The sequence below is a fragment of the Pinus tabuliformis genome, chromosome 6 (assembly GCF_031772625.1).
Source record: "Pinus tabuliformis cultivar Carrire ecotype Pingquan chromosome 6, CPIR1, whole genome shotgun sequence".
Taxonomy (NCBI): Eukaryota; Viridiplantae; Streptophyta; class Pinopsida; order Pinales; family Pinaceae; genus Pinus; species Pinus tabuliformis.
The window spans coordinates 644,811,088-644,826,042 of record NC_142292.1 but is presented as its reverse complement, the minus strand read 5'-3'; positions in this window follow the sequence as shown (position 1 = coordinate 644,826,042).

Sequence of the window (14,955 nt, the reverse complement as noted above, 5' to 3'; positions counted from 1 at the left end):
CTACAACAACCTTTGAGTCCCCTTTCACTTGTAAGTTTAGATTGTTGAAGTGACACAATTAAAATGACTAGCATAAAAGACTAATTTGTATTATTAGAGTACTTGGTATGTAGTTGTATTTTTGTTCCTAGACTAAATTAGTCATTAATGTTAGTCATTTTTAATTGTATTACTTATTTTCTAGTCATATATTTTAACCCGGGACTAAATTAGTCATTTATGTTAGTTATTTTTAGTTCAGTCACTTAAGATTGCTCATTCTTGGTAGTATTTCACTAGAAAAAGCTACGATGAATAATTTTTTTAGTCACCGAGTCACTAATTTCATCATATTATACTAGTGATTCACACCACCACCATAAATCTCTCCTTCATAAGATTTCCCAAAATCACCAACACCAAGAATCCGTGACTCATCAAATTTTTTGGTAGCCTCTTGTATCTCTGCAAAGGTAAAATGTTTGCAAAAAATGAAAGGTTCAAATGACACATAGCTCCCAGTACCACTCTTTCTAGAAGTATTTGAAACTTTTCTCCCAATGGTGTGTGAGTTACCATCATATAGTGGTAGGGGAAACCATCGAGGCTATTTGTAACCAACTGACCCATATTAGGAACTCCATAAATCATTTGACCTTTAATTTGATAAATACATTCATAAACATCATCAAAGTGCCCAAATTTATTAAGTTGATCAACAACAACCAAACCAGCTGGCCCACTGCGCACTATAGCATCTTTATTCCTGTGCACAATGAACAATCCATATCAAGATCTAGTTCATCACATCATGGACATCATATAATTTATTTTCTAAATGGTAAGCATCATAAAAATTGAATTAGGAATTATAAATGAGTGACACATACCCTGTCCTTTTCTCAAGCGCATGTGGAAAGATTTAACCTTCTTCAGAAGATTTAACAATGATGGCACATTCAATACTTTTAATAGATACTATTTTTCAATGATTCCTACTACCCATGCATCTTCACAAGGGGAAAGACATACACATCTAGTGAATGCAAGAAAAATATTTTTTTCCAGCAGCTAGTCAAATGCTTCTCGCCAATGTCGTTGTTTCACTAATTCATTCCACTCAGGTGTTTTGTTCCCTAGAGGACATATATTGTTATTCTGCATGGATTAAAAGGCCCAAGGAACACAAATTCCTACATTACCCATCTCATAATGATTAACATCCCCATAAAACATGAGGTATTCAATACCAATCAAAGTGGATAGTGTTATTGAAATTTAAAAATAATCTCATGCATAACATGGAGAAACCATGTTCTGAATTATTTTCAATATGTACCTGTATGGATTCAGCATTGCCTTTCTGCCCACCCACTTCCTAAGATGTAATGTCTACATATGGGCTTCCATTCCTACCACTTAATCCAACATGAGTTGAAGAATTTTCATGGTACTTTTCTTTATATCAAATATCCACCAATTTGCAATTGAACTGAATGTTGTTAAGCAATCCAAAATCTTCGGCATAGCTGTGCAAGTAATCCAATACCTCAAAGTGAGAGGGGAACTAGATAGTTACATGGATTGGGAATTGTAAATTAACGAATTCAAAGGTAGGGCAAGGGGTCTGTAGCTTTGTTGAAGAAAATGTTTCTCTACATATGCCTCGTATTCATGGTTTTGCTTCAAAGACTATGATATTTCATATTTAGACTTCATAAATATTTGGTTGCACAGATACCACTCATCCTTGTTCCTATGATATAAAGATTTCTCTTCCCAAATCCATTCTCATTATCATTCTCACCTTCGTTAAACAAATTATCATTCCAAGTAGTCATGACTAATGGCTCACTAATCTTAGCACATCAGAAAGATACAAAGCCATAATACGAGATAGCTTGTGGTATATCTAATTACAATTACCCAACCTGCCCTTGGCATAATCTCACGGTGACATTTTTTTTATATCTAGATATGTTTTTTATCTAGATGAGCTCAACGCAACCACATTTTTAATATTCTCTTATATCTCATTAAATTGTATGATCAAACAAATAACTTATTTACTTGAGTACCTTCAAAATAATTTATCTTCGAGCATCATAGTCTGTCATCATTTGGGAAACAAAATCTTCTAAGTATTTTGTTTCATTACAGAGAAAAATTCTTGTAGTTTAAACTAAGTATTGGATAATCTATTGACACTTCAAAATAAAACTATGAAGATTTACATCATTATAAGGACATGTGAGGATGGGAAAGGTAATGTCTTGACATCTATTTTAAACATATTTTTTAAATAAATTATTAAATATAAAGAATGAAAATTATTTTAAAGGAAAAGTACAACTGTAGGTAGCTCAATCATGTTCATTTTCTATGAATTTTGTACTAAAAGCACAAATAAAATATCCATGAATGTCTATGTTATAGAGGAAAACTACATCAAGCTAATACATATCAAACACTACAATATATAAAAGGTCAAATACTAAAATATATAATTTTATTTGCAACGGATTATTCACGAATTCATAATTACCATCATTGATCCAGTACTATTTCATGACTACAATCCAGCACTAACCAATCTCAAAAGAAACAATAAAAACAACACCAACAACATCTTTATGAAAAGAACAAAAATTCCATTCAGATTGATGACTTTTCCAGATACTTCTTCGGCTACTAAATGCAACTCTCTTCCTTCTCCTTCAAACGAACACATCCATTTATTTTATCTGCATATGGAAGGGGTATGTTACTTGTGACATTGTTATGCTCTTAACTTGCAAGACGATACCAAAATACCAAATATGTGAAGAAATATAACCAGAGCATAGAACAATGAGCAATAACAACAAGTATTTTATTATTCAGAAAGCAATGTTCACTTGCCTCTTCGAGGGGGCAACCTCCAATAGATCAGAGCACGAGTACAAAATAAGGCATGATGCTCCTCGAGGGGAGTCTCTATCCTTTATATAGGATTCATACATGAAATACCATGGGGCAATACCATAGTTCTTATTAATACCATCTATCTAATACCATGGCCCATTTACAACTAACTGTGGTCCCTTCATTAAATGCGGGTTAACCACTTACAATTAATAATATGGGCTTTACTGACTCTTTACTTAACTATAACTATGACTCGATCCTATTACATAAATAAGGGGGTTAGGGTGGGACCTTAACATGCCCTCCCCCATAAGAAGAGCCTTGTCCTCAAGGCTGAAGCTGCGGAAACTGCTGAAGAATAGTGGCTGGTTCCCAGGTTGCATCTTCTGGAGAGGTGTCTTTCCACTTGATGAGGACTTCCTTGATCATGTGGCCATGTAGATGCCTTTCTCATGTATCAAGAACCTGTTCAAGTTGGAGCTAGATTGACCCTTCTTCATCTAGTTTAGGTAGATTGGTTTGAATTATGCAATTATTCCCAATCACTTTCTTGAGGTATGAGACATGGAAAACTAGATGTATTTTTGCAGTGGGTGGCAAAGCTAGCTTGTAGGCAACTTCTCCAATGCGCTGAAGTACTTGATATGGTCTGTAAAATTTTGGAGATAGTTTCTAGCAACCCTTGTCTTTCAGTGATGTTTGCTTATATGGTTGCAATCTCAAAAATACCTGATCCCCTTCTTAAAATTGGTGTTCTGAGCGATGTTTATCTACCTATTGCTTCATGCGGTTTTGAGCTTGATGAATATTCTCTCAAAGGTGAGCCAACATGGTTGTGCGGTTCTGTAGGAGTTGATCAACTGCTTGTACCTTCGAGCATCCCTTGATATAAGAAGTAGGGGAAGGAGGGAGTTGACCATAGACTACTTCATATGGAGTCATTTTTGTTGTGGAATGATAGTTGGTGTTATACCACCATTCAACTAGAGGTAACTACTGTACCCAGAGGTGTTGCTTTTCTGAAGTGAAACACCTAATGTATGTCTCCTGACATTTTTTGACTACTTCAGTTTAACCATCAGTTTAGGGATGATAAGAAGTAGTGAGTATTAGTTGGGTACCTTGTAACTGGAAGAGTTCCTTCCAAAAGTTACTGGTGAAGACCGGGTCACGATTAGACACAATGGAAGTGAGCGTGCCATGCAATTTGAAGATCTGATCCATGAAAGATTGAGTGACCAAAGTCGGTGTAAAATGGTGGGGTAGGGCACAAGAATGAGCATACTTAGAAAGTCTATTGACAACCACCATGGACTAACTTGTTGCCTGACTTTGGAAGACCCGTAATGAAATCCATTGAAACCTCTATCCAGATTGAGGCCAGGATGGGCAATGGCTGTAATGTGCCTAGGGATTTGACTATTTCTCCTTTATGGCGCTGACAGACATCGCATTTAGCTACAAAAGTAAGAATGTATTTTTTCATTCCTGTCCAAAAAAAATATCTTTGAGTGCGAGCATATATCTTCTGAAAGCCTGAATGTCCTGCTGTGGGAGATGAGTGCAAGTCCGCCAAAATGCAAATTTTGAGGGTGGATGTTGGTGATATTACGACTCTATCCTTGTAGCGAAGAATCTCATCCTGCCACGAGTAGCCCACTGTGGAGTTTGGATCCAGCTGAAATTGATTAATGAGTTAGGAGAGCTAGGGATGTGAAAACCATTCCTTGTGGGCTTCTTCCATCCATTCTGGAATGGGAAGGGAAATTGCAAGGAGGGTACTTTCCTCCTCAAATTGGTGGGATAATGCATCTGCTACAATATTTTTGCGCCCTTTCTTGTAAATTATATCATAATCATATCCCAACATTTTTGCGAGCCATTTATTCTGTTATGGTGATGATAGGTGTTGGTCCAAAAAATATTTAAGGCTTTGATGGTCGGTGCGGATTTGGAAACATCGCCCCAATAAGTATGGTCTCCAAGTATCTACTACATGTAAGATGGCCATCATCTCCTTCTCATAGGTAGATTATCCCAGATTCTTCCCACTTAGTTGTTGGCTCGCGAAGGCCAAGGGTCAACCTTCCTACATTAAGACTGCCTCAATACCTGTACCCGAAGCATCACATTCAATCACAAAAGATTTGGTGAAGTCAGGTAGTGCTAATACTAGAGTGGAACACATGGCATGTTTGAGAGCTGTAAAGGCCTGTTGTGCTTCATCATTCCAGAGGAATGAATTTTTTCTTGAGGAGTTGAGTGAGGGGCCTAGCAATGCGACCATAATTGATGACAAATTTGCAATAGTAGCCTATGAGACCCAAAAATTCTCTCAGGCTCTTCAATGTCTTCGGATGAGGCTAATCCTACATTGCCTGGATCTTTTTGGGGTCCACCCTGACACCTTCACGCCCCACAATGTGGCCCAAATACTCAACTTCTTCCATGCCAAAAGAACACTTGGACATCTTAACAAATAATTTATGCTTGCGGAGCAGTTGCAAGAATAGATCTACATGCTGAAGATGTGCAGCCCAGGTGCGACTGTAGATGAGGATGCCATCAAAGAAAACAAGGACAAATTTTCTGAGATATGGTTTGAGAAGGTGGTTCATAAGGCTCTAAAAAGTGGATGGGGCATTACAAAGACTGAATGGCATGACTAGGAACTCATAGTGGCCTTCATCACTTTGAAAAGGAGTTTTTGTGATGTTTACTTCTTTCATGCGAATTTGGTGGTAGCCTGAGCAAAGATCAAGCTTAGTAAAGAATTGAGCCCCATTTAGTTCATCCAACAAATCATCAACAATCGGGATGGGAAATTTATCTTTGACTATCAACTTATTAAGGGCCCTAAAGTCTGGACACATACGCCATTCCCCATCTTTCTTGACCACCATGACCACTGGCGATGAATAAGGACTAATGCTGGGATGAATGACGCCTGCTTCCAAGAGTTCCTTGATTATTTTTTCTATTTCATTCTTTTTGGAAAATGGATATCTATATGGGTGCACATTTGGTGGTTTGGCCCTTGGGACCAAAGTAATGCTATGATCATGTTCCCCTCTCGAGGGTGGAAGCTCATGAGGCTTGTCAAAGACTAGTAGATGGTTGTTTAAGATTTGTTGCATCTCAGGATGAATATGAACAAGATTGGGTTCACAAGCCTATATGGCATTAAATTGAGCTATAACTCCATGGTGGCCCTTTTTTAACAATTTTTCCATCCGATGTGAGCTGAAGATAGAGGGAGCTCCTACTTGGAGTCTGCAGGGAGTATGTGTGTGGTTGTTCTACTTAAAGCTCATATATAACTCCTGTAAATCCATTATGATTGGACCAATTGTGCGAAGCCATTCAGCATCGAGGACAATGTCACACCCACCCATGTGTATGGAAAACATGTGGGTCTTTAATTGATAATCCCCCATTTGAAGTTTGACATTTTCACAGCGGCCTTCACATTTCATTATTCCCCCATCAGCAATTTGGACCAGGAATTTAGAAACTACTTGGACAAAACAATGCACTGCTTCTGTGACTCTTTGATGGATAAAATTATGTGTACTTCCACTATCAATCAAGACTAATACTGGTCGATGCTTAATAAAACCTCTAATTTTGAGAGTTTGAGGTGAAGAAATCCCTGCCAAAGCATGCAGTGAGATAAATTGTTCTTCAAGTACATTTTCCTGCTAGTTTTCCTCTTCTTCCTCCTCTGGTTGCTCAAGTGGTGGGGCTTCCTCTGATGCACTGTGATCAGTAGCATCAATTTCAAAAAATTTGGGCTCCTTGCATTTATGCCTGGGAGAGTATTTCTCATCACAGTAGTAACATAATCCTTGCTTTCTTCTTTCCGCTATTTCTGCTGGTGACACCTTTTGGACCTTGAGTGTCTCGGTAGTACTTTCAGCTTGTGGGGGGCAACCCTTGGCGATGAAATTTGGGTGATTGGACTGGGCCACCAAAGCACGTTTGACTTCACGATCTATCCTGCAAGCATGCAACCATGAGCTAGGGTAGTGCAGTCAGATGTGGGCTTGTATAGCTTCTTTGAGACCACTAAAAAAACATTCTGTGTAGAACTCATCTTGTAGACCCCCAGTGCAGAAAGCTAAGGCTTCAAAGGCTACAATATATTCATTTACTATTCCTATCTATCGGAGCTTAGTGAGTCGACCAAAAAAGTTAGATTCCTGATCAAAGCGATTCATAAGAGATTTTAAAAATTGAATGCCTCCGACATCAAGGGCCTTCCATAGTAACGTTGATGCCATTGCCACCATTTCCATCTTTCATTGTCCAAGTACATGATACCAAAACTAATCTGAGTTGCATTATCTAGGATGCAATTCAGATTGAGATATTTCTCCATTTGTGCTATCAATGCGGCCAGGTGAGAGCCATCAAATTTATGCATGTCCAACTTGGGTGGTCGCGGATGGGATTGTTGGTGGGTGCTAAAGAGGTGAAGAGACTGGCTAGACTCACCCTCACTATTTTCATTGCCAATATATGCCTCCTCGCATGCCTCCATATTGCCCTTAGAGAGTGCTATAGTTAATTCCTTCAGCTGCGATTGGATGTCTTTCAAGGCTAATTTAAGGTTGTCCATCCTCTCATTTGCCATAGCTTGAGCTATAGTTTGTACCATGCACCAAGCCAATTTACTTGAATTTGGGACTACCCAAATTTTTTTGGCACTAACAATTGAATGGTACCACCTTGATCAGCTCGTCGTCCTAATTCTTATGGGCTAAGTCACCAATAAGCGCCCGAGGGGGGTCTTAGACTTTTTTTTTTTAACTCCTAACAGAGTTTTACTCCTTGCTTAGGAATACTGCAGTAGCCGAATCCTGGAAATGTAAATGCTGCCAAAAGTCCCGCGAAAATCACGCCTAAGTATAGGAACCCACACAACTACTCAGATTTGGATGGTGGATGTGATGGATCTGAGAGATCTCAATGGCTGATATGATAGATCTGAATAGCGGAACTGATTGCTACTACGACTACAAAACCCCACTTACAAGATCTGATCTGGTAGAGATTATGTGTGATCTAGAGATAAAGAAGGGAACTATGGTCTCCAGGAGTGTCAGGTGCTACAGATTGCAATATACATAAGGGTCTGACAGTAGTACTCAGCGCAATTTTTCTGGCACTAACCAAGGAGGATGAACCATACCCTTAGCCGTACAACTTGACGACCCTATTGTACGGGCGCGTAATCTCTCCGAGTGCTGTTCTTGCTGTACTGTGGCAGCAAGATGGCTGATGGTTTATCTATGGCGAGGTTTCAAGGGAGCTAAGGGGCTTTCGATATACCCAGAGGGTACTTGGAAGACAGTCCATGCACAGTTCTGTCAAATGTGCTACTACTCAAGGGGGTACCCACAGGGGTTACAAGGGAGTCCAACAAGCATGACCACCTCTTGTATTTCCTGCATGCATGCCTCCCCAAATCCGGAAGTTTATGTGCTCAACGACAGATCCCATGGCTTAAAGATGCCAGAACATGTCTCTAGCCAAAAAAAATTGCTAAAGAATGGAGATCCCAGCGGCCCTGGAAAGCGCTCTCATACCACTTGTTATGCTCTTAACCTACAAGACGATACCAGAATACCAAATATGTGAAGAAATATACCCACAACATAGAATAGTGACCAATAACATCAAGTATTTTATTATTTAGAAAGCAATGTTCACTTGCCTCTTCGAGGGGGCAACCTCCAATAGAGTAGAGCTTGATTACAAAATAAGACACAATGCTCCTCAAGGGGAGTCTCTATCCTTTATATAGGATTCATACATGCAATACCATGGGGAAATACCATAGTTCTTATTAATACCATCTATCTAATACCATGGTCCATTTACAACTAACTGTGGTCCCTTCATTAAATGCATGTTAACCACTTACAATTACTAATATGGGCTTTATTGACTCTTTACTTAACTATAACTATGACTTGATCCTATTACATAAATAAGGGGGTTAGGGTGCAACCCTAACAAACATTAATGACATTTACATTTGCATATTCACGACCAAGTGACACTACATGGATGCCAGAAAGTGATTGAATTCATCCAATGCCAACAATATCACTATTATATGGATCTAATATGTTCACTTTTTCACCTACCTGGCGTTAGTCATTCCCTACAGGAGTTAATGGGCACTATCAAAAACAAACAATCATACATACATATTAGGAAAAAATAATTACAATTAAATTGAAAAAACATACATAGCTATTGAATTAGTAGAAAAATGTACAGTCACTGAGTCAATATCTGAAATGCCAACAAGATTTGGCAGTGATTGGGAATGTTTAGGTGCATCAATTTTGTCATATGTTACGACTCTTGACGTAATAATTTTTCCTTTAACATCGTATATGTGATTTCATTATGAACAAATAAAATATTACATTAAAACACAATAACATAGTAGAAAACAATACATATAATATTAAAACATTAAAATTTGAATAACAATAAAATATAAGCATATAGTTCTTGTAGATATCTTCAAAAAATATTATTGAAGTAGTACATACCTTCACATGTTCATGGCCCTTATTTAAGTCATTTATAATTCTTGCACCGCCCAGATTTACATTTTTTTTCCTGTGATTGACAAGAATTCACAATATAGGAAGACTTTATGAGTGAAGGGAAATGGAACCAAAACATTAACATATTACAAATTCAAGTGAAGCACTGGTTTCAAGGGAATTATAATTAGCTTACCTCATCTAAATCAATGTTAAATTCCTTCTTTTTCCATGCAACAACAAGAGGTTCAATGGAGGAGGCTATGGTTGACATTGTCTTTGCCAAATCAATTATACATTTCATTGCATGATTATAATCCTCACTATGGTTTTCAATAGTAGATGAAGCTCCTCTTTGTCTACTCTCGACTTCAATAGATGGCAAAGAACTTTCTATTGGATTTTTTGACATATAATTATGTTTGGAATTTTCTAAGTCTGCCATATACTGAGCCATTTCACTCACCATTGGTTCTTTATCAGTTCCTTCAACCTAAAAATCATTTTCAACACACAATTAGTTGGATATTTAAAAAAATCAAATCACATAACACAATATACAATATTTAGCAAAAAAATTGTATACTTACAAATAGGTGTCATTTGGCTTGCAACCCACCCTGACCGAAAAAATTTCAAGCATTCACATTCTCTCTTTCTTCCTTTGCTCTTATAATCTTTGCAAAATACTCTTCAACACACATACTTTCCTTCAAATCTTTCCATTGTTTAAGAGTCAATCTACTCTCCCTATTTTTTCCATCCAAGATTAATTTTTTACATTTATGCCAAAAGCTATTCATCAAAATTCTCATTTCGTGCTTGTAATATTTAATGGAAATACTTCCACCAATAGTCTCACTTGTTGTTTCCATTTTTTGGATCACTTGATAAACATCTCTTGGATCTTGATTTGCAAAGATGGATTTGGTAACATCCAAATCAAATTGTATTCTTGTGCCCAACTATGTGGCTCACCTAGACGCATTTGGTCTAGTAGGCTCACCATATTTTACCTCAATCAAGTAAGTCTTCTTCCCTTCTAATTTTCTTTCTTTGGCTTCCATTTCTATGGACCTATATAGGCTTTGAATAATTGTTTGTATTTTGACTAAAGCTGATACATATTTAGAACCAAGACTAGGTGATGAAAAAACACTCATACTTGTGGATAAAGAAGGTGCAGTACTTCCTAGCACCTTGCTTGGAGGAGATGTAATTTTTGTGCTTTCTATGGAAAAATTCTGAATTGGTTACTCATCCACAAAAGGTGTGGCACTAGGTAGCAAACAAATCTCCTCATATCTTCCCTCAAATCTTTGTTTTAACTTTATATAAACTTCTTGCAACTCTTCTTCTCCAGAATATGTCATTTTTTCACGAACACCTTCGACATGATCATATGATATATCAAGAAGTTGATCATTAGTATCATCGTATTCATCTCCATGTATTGAACTACCAAGGTGTTTGCTTCCACGAGATTCTAGCAATATGTCTTTGCTTGCTTTTTGTTTCTTCTCATTTTATGTGGAATCCAAGTTTCCCCTATAAAACAAAAAACTTATCAAATTATAATTGAAAGCATATATGGTCTACATCATCAAATATATTATATACAACTTTAGTTAAATATTCGTAGAAGTGAAAAGTGATGAAGAGTAACTACTTACTTATTCGCCAAAACAACAAATGACAAATATTCTTCATTTTTTGTGATGTGTTCTCTATGAACATGCTCGTATTCTATCATATTTTCTTCATTTCTGAGATCACTTTTACATTTCAACACCTTATTCATAGTACTTATGTCCTACATCTCACATTTAAAGAAAAAAAGTGCATGGTCAAATAACGACTATAAAATATATCTATTCTACAATTATGTATTATGATCAATTAAAATTAATTAACCTTAAATTTATAATGAGAATGAATCAACATCATGGTAACTTCAAAAAATAACGAAAATTGGAGTTGTTCCTATTATATAATCAAAACGCTTTCTTCAACACACTGCTACTGTAATAAGATCGGTGGAGACCTGTTATAATGAATTGAGGTAATTCTAGAACCTTAGATCTATGGTGAACCCTCTTAAACTATGGAAGTTAGTATTTCCACTTAAATAACCTTGAATTTGAATATTTATAAATTAAATGTTAATCCCAACTTAGATTGTAATCCCTCGTAAAAAAACTCTTAATCTATGGCAGTTGAAATAGAAATAAAATGAGACATGAACCAAAGCATATTCTATTGATTCTTATTATGGTTATTGCCTTTGAACTATGATTTTAATATGTTGGTATAAGGGTAAATTCAATCAGTATTAGCACCCTATCTTGAAGTAATGGATAATCAATGAAAATATAGGAAAATGTGAAATCATGCATAGTTTTTATCTTTTTAAATGCAATTTTTTGTAACATTTGCATAAATTTATCACATAATAGAAACATATAATATTGCAATTGGGAATGCAAATTGGTTGTCACATCCATTGTAACATTATTGAATCTGCAATATGTGTACTAGTGTGAGTACCGCACAGCTAAGGTGAAGAGATCCCAAACCGTATTAAGACTTTGAGCCCTTACTAAACATAGACTTACATTGAGATTTGAGGTTTGAAAGCTGAAAATAAAATATCTCTCAATAGAAAGTTAGACATTCCCCAATTTAAGAACTAAAATAACATTAAAAGCTTATGGTTTTACAAGTTAACTCTCATAATCCAACCCTTAAACTAAAAAATTACAAGTTTTTCCTAATGAAAAATAACCAACAATAAATTTAGAATAAATATTAAAGTTAGCGTAACCTCATGTAAGAAATTTCATTGACAGATTTAGTAACCCTCTTTAAGATAAATTGAACCACTTCATGCTACAATAGAGTTACTGGAATGAGACAAAATTCACATAAAGTGAAAAATGAATGATAAATTTCACACAGAGTTTAGTACAACCATTTGGCTAATCCCATGGAAAAAACAATAAAATCCATTTTCATAGTGAAAATTTATGCCATAAAGTCAAGGTGATAAATTATCATTGTGATCATTTGCATGGTCATCAAGATCACAATCCTGATCACTTGTGTATACATGCCATAAATTCAAGGTGATAAATCATCATCATGATCATTTGCATGGTCATCAAGATCACAATCCTGATCACTTGTGTATGCATATGTCCTCATACATTATATTTTCTTGACCATGCATTATGTTTTCTATCTCAATCTCTTCATTGGGAATCAAAGTTTTATCTTCAAATACTTTATAACCAGCTTCAATTTCTTCGTGCAATGTTTCCTGTAAACTATTATATTTCCCATCAACCATTATATTAACATATTCCATAAATTTCCTTTTTGAGTGAGGATCTATTTGATTGACATACGACCATCCTTAGGTTGTTACATCATCAATTAAGAATGACTTGTTAATTTGAATAGGGGAAACATATGCCTCATTTTCCTTCAGTAAAATTTGGTGTGTATTTGCATGTACAAATACATACTCATCACGTTGTATTGAAGACGGCTTGTTACATTTACATTTTAATAATATAGGACTACTTTAACTGTAATCAACTTGAATAATTTCTTGTATCAATCCAACATACAAGTCCTTTTCAATGTTGTGATGAAATTGAACACTAACAATACAATCACAATTTTCCTTTCCATGTCCCTTTCTTCCACTCTTAAATGAGTATGATAGGCCCACATCCCACTAAAATAAGAAGCGAATATACTTGGAGGTAGCGAAAGCTCAATTTACTCCTTAGCCATATATTGACCTTCTTGTCTTGCATCATTAATTGCATTAACAATCCAATCACCAAATTTTGGGAAAGAACAATCTCCAATAATGAAATATTGAAGTGCACACTTTCGAGATGGACACATCCATGTTTGAATCTATTCTTCATATTTTATGCATAGAATATGAACAGTGAGAGTGATAATAATTTAGATATTAAATGAAATTAAATAAATAAATTATGAGGTAAATAATACTTTACCTATGCCACTTGTCGAATGATGATGTGTTTTGAAGAACATAGGCATGTATGGAAATTATTTCCTCATTTGATAGCTTGAAGTGACATCCAATTCCTTCTAATACTTCACCTACAACTCTCTTTTCATCATAATCATCCCATACACACCTATTGACATTTCTAAAATCCTTCATATATTTTGTGCAAAATCCTATGGCCTCTTACATTAAATATCCCTCACAAATGTTACCTTCTAGTTTTTCCTTATTACGAACAAATGTTTTTAGAAGATTCTTGTAATTTTCTATAGCATACATCCATCTTGTTCTTATTGGGCCACAATTATCTAGTTCATGTTGTAGATGTATAAGATGATGCATAGAAATATTGAATATTTGTCGTGTAAATTATTGTTCCAATAAGAAGAGGAATTCAACAACCTCTCCCCTCAAATTATCAAAGTTTGAAGGATCTAGCACATGCAAACTTATTCTTTTTAATAATATGCCCAAGCTTATAACTGTCAATCTTGGTCCCTTTTCTAAACTTGATATGACTACAATAGGTAAAATATCCTCAATTATGACATGATAGTCATGGGTCTTGAGGCTTCTTAAGCTATTATTGTCGATTTGGCTTCTAATATTACTACTTACATATCTAGTAGGAAATCAAGTCTGAGACATCAACTTTAAGAATTGTGCATGTTGATCCTTTGTCCACACATAAGGAGAAATAGGTTTTTTGTATTTTCCATTACCATATTTTTCAACCCAAATATTTCAACGAATCTTTAGTTCTTGAAGGTCTAGGCATGATGACATTGTATCATATGCACCAAAAATAGTTTCTATAATATAAAAAGCTATGTTTTTCTCAGTATGCATAAATTCAACAGTATGCCTAATGGTTATATGCTTAAAGTATGTCAATTTATCGAGTATGCAGACTATCTTTACACCACTATCATTAAGTGGATCATTTTTACTACCACAAATGCCACCATTTTCAATAAATTGCATTCTTTTTTTTCCATTCTGAAAAATTTAATCACTTATTATTGCCAATGGTGCTTGAACACAATTATCTTCCTTACCATTGAAACATGAATTTTGTCGACAATATGGATGCTCCACTTTGAGTTAAGAATGATTTCCACAATAAATGCACTTGTGAAAATTACTTTAGTGCCTCACAAAACCCTTAAATACGCAAGTCAGACATCCATGGTGTCCACGAACATTGAGACCAGTCAAAGTTCCATATGCTTGAAGATCATGGATTGTAAACAATAAAGAATCTCTTAAAGTAAATTTAATTGAATTACCATCCCTTAAAGTTTGAATTTCTTCAATCATTTTACATAATTGCACTAGCTCATCAAATAATGGCTATAAATAAACGTCAATTGTATCTAAAGTGACACATTTTTCCCCTGTTATAATTAATGACAAAATCAAGAAAAATGTCTTGGTTGCTTACTATGG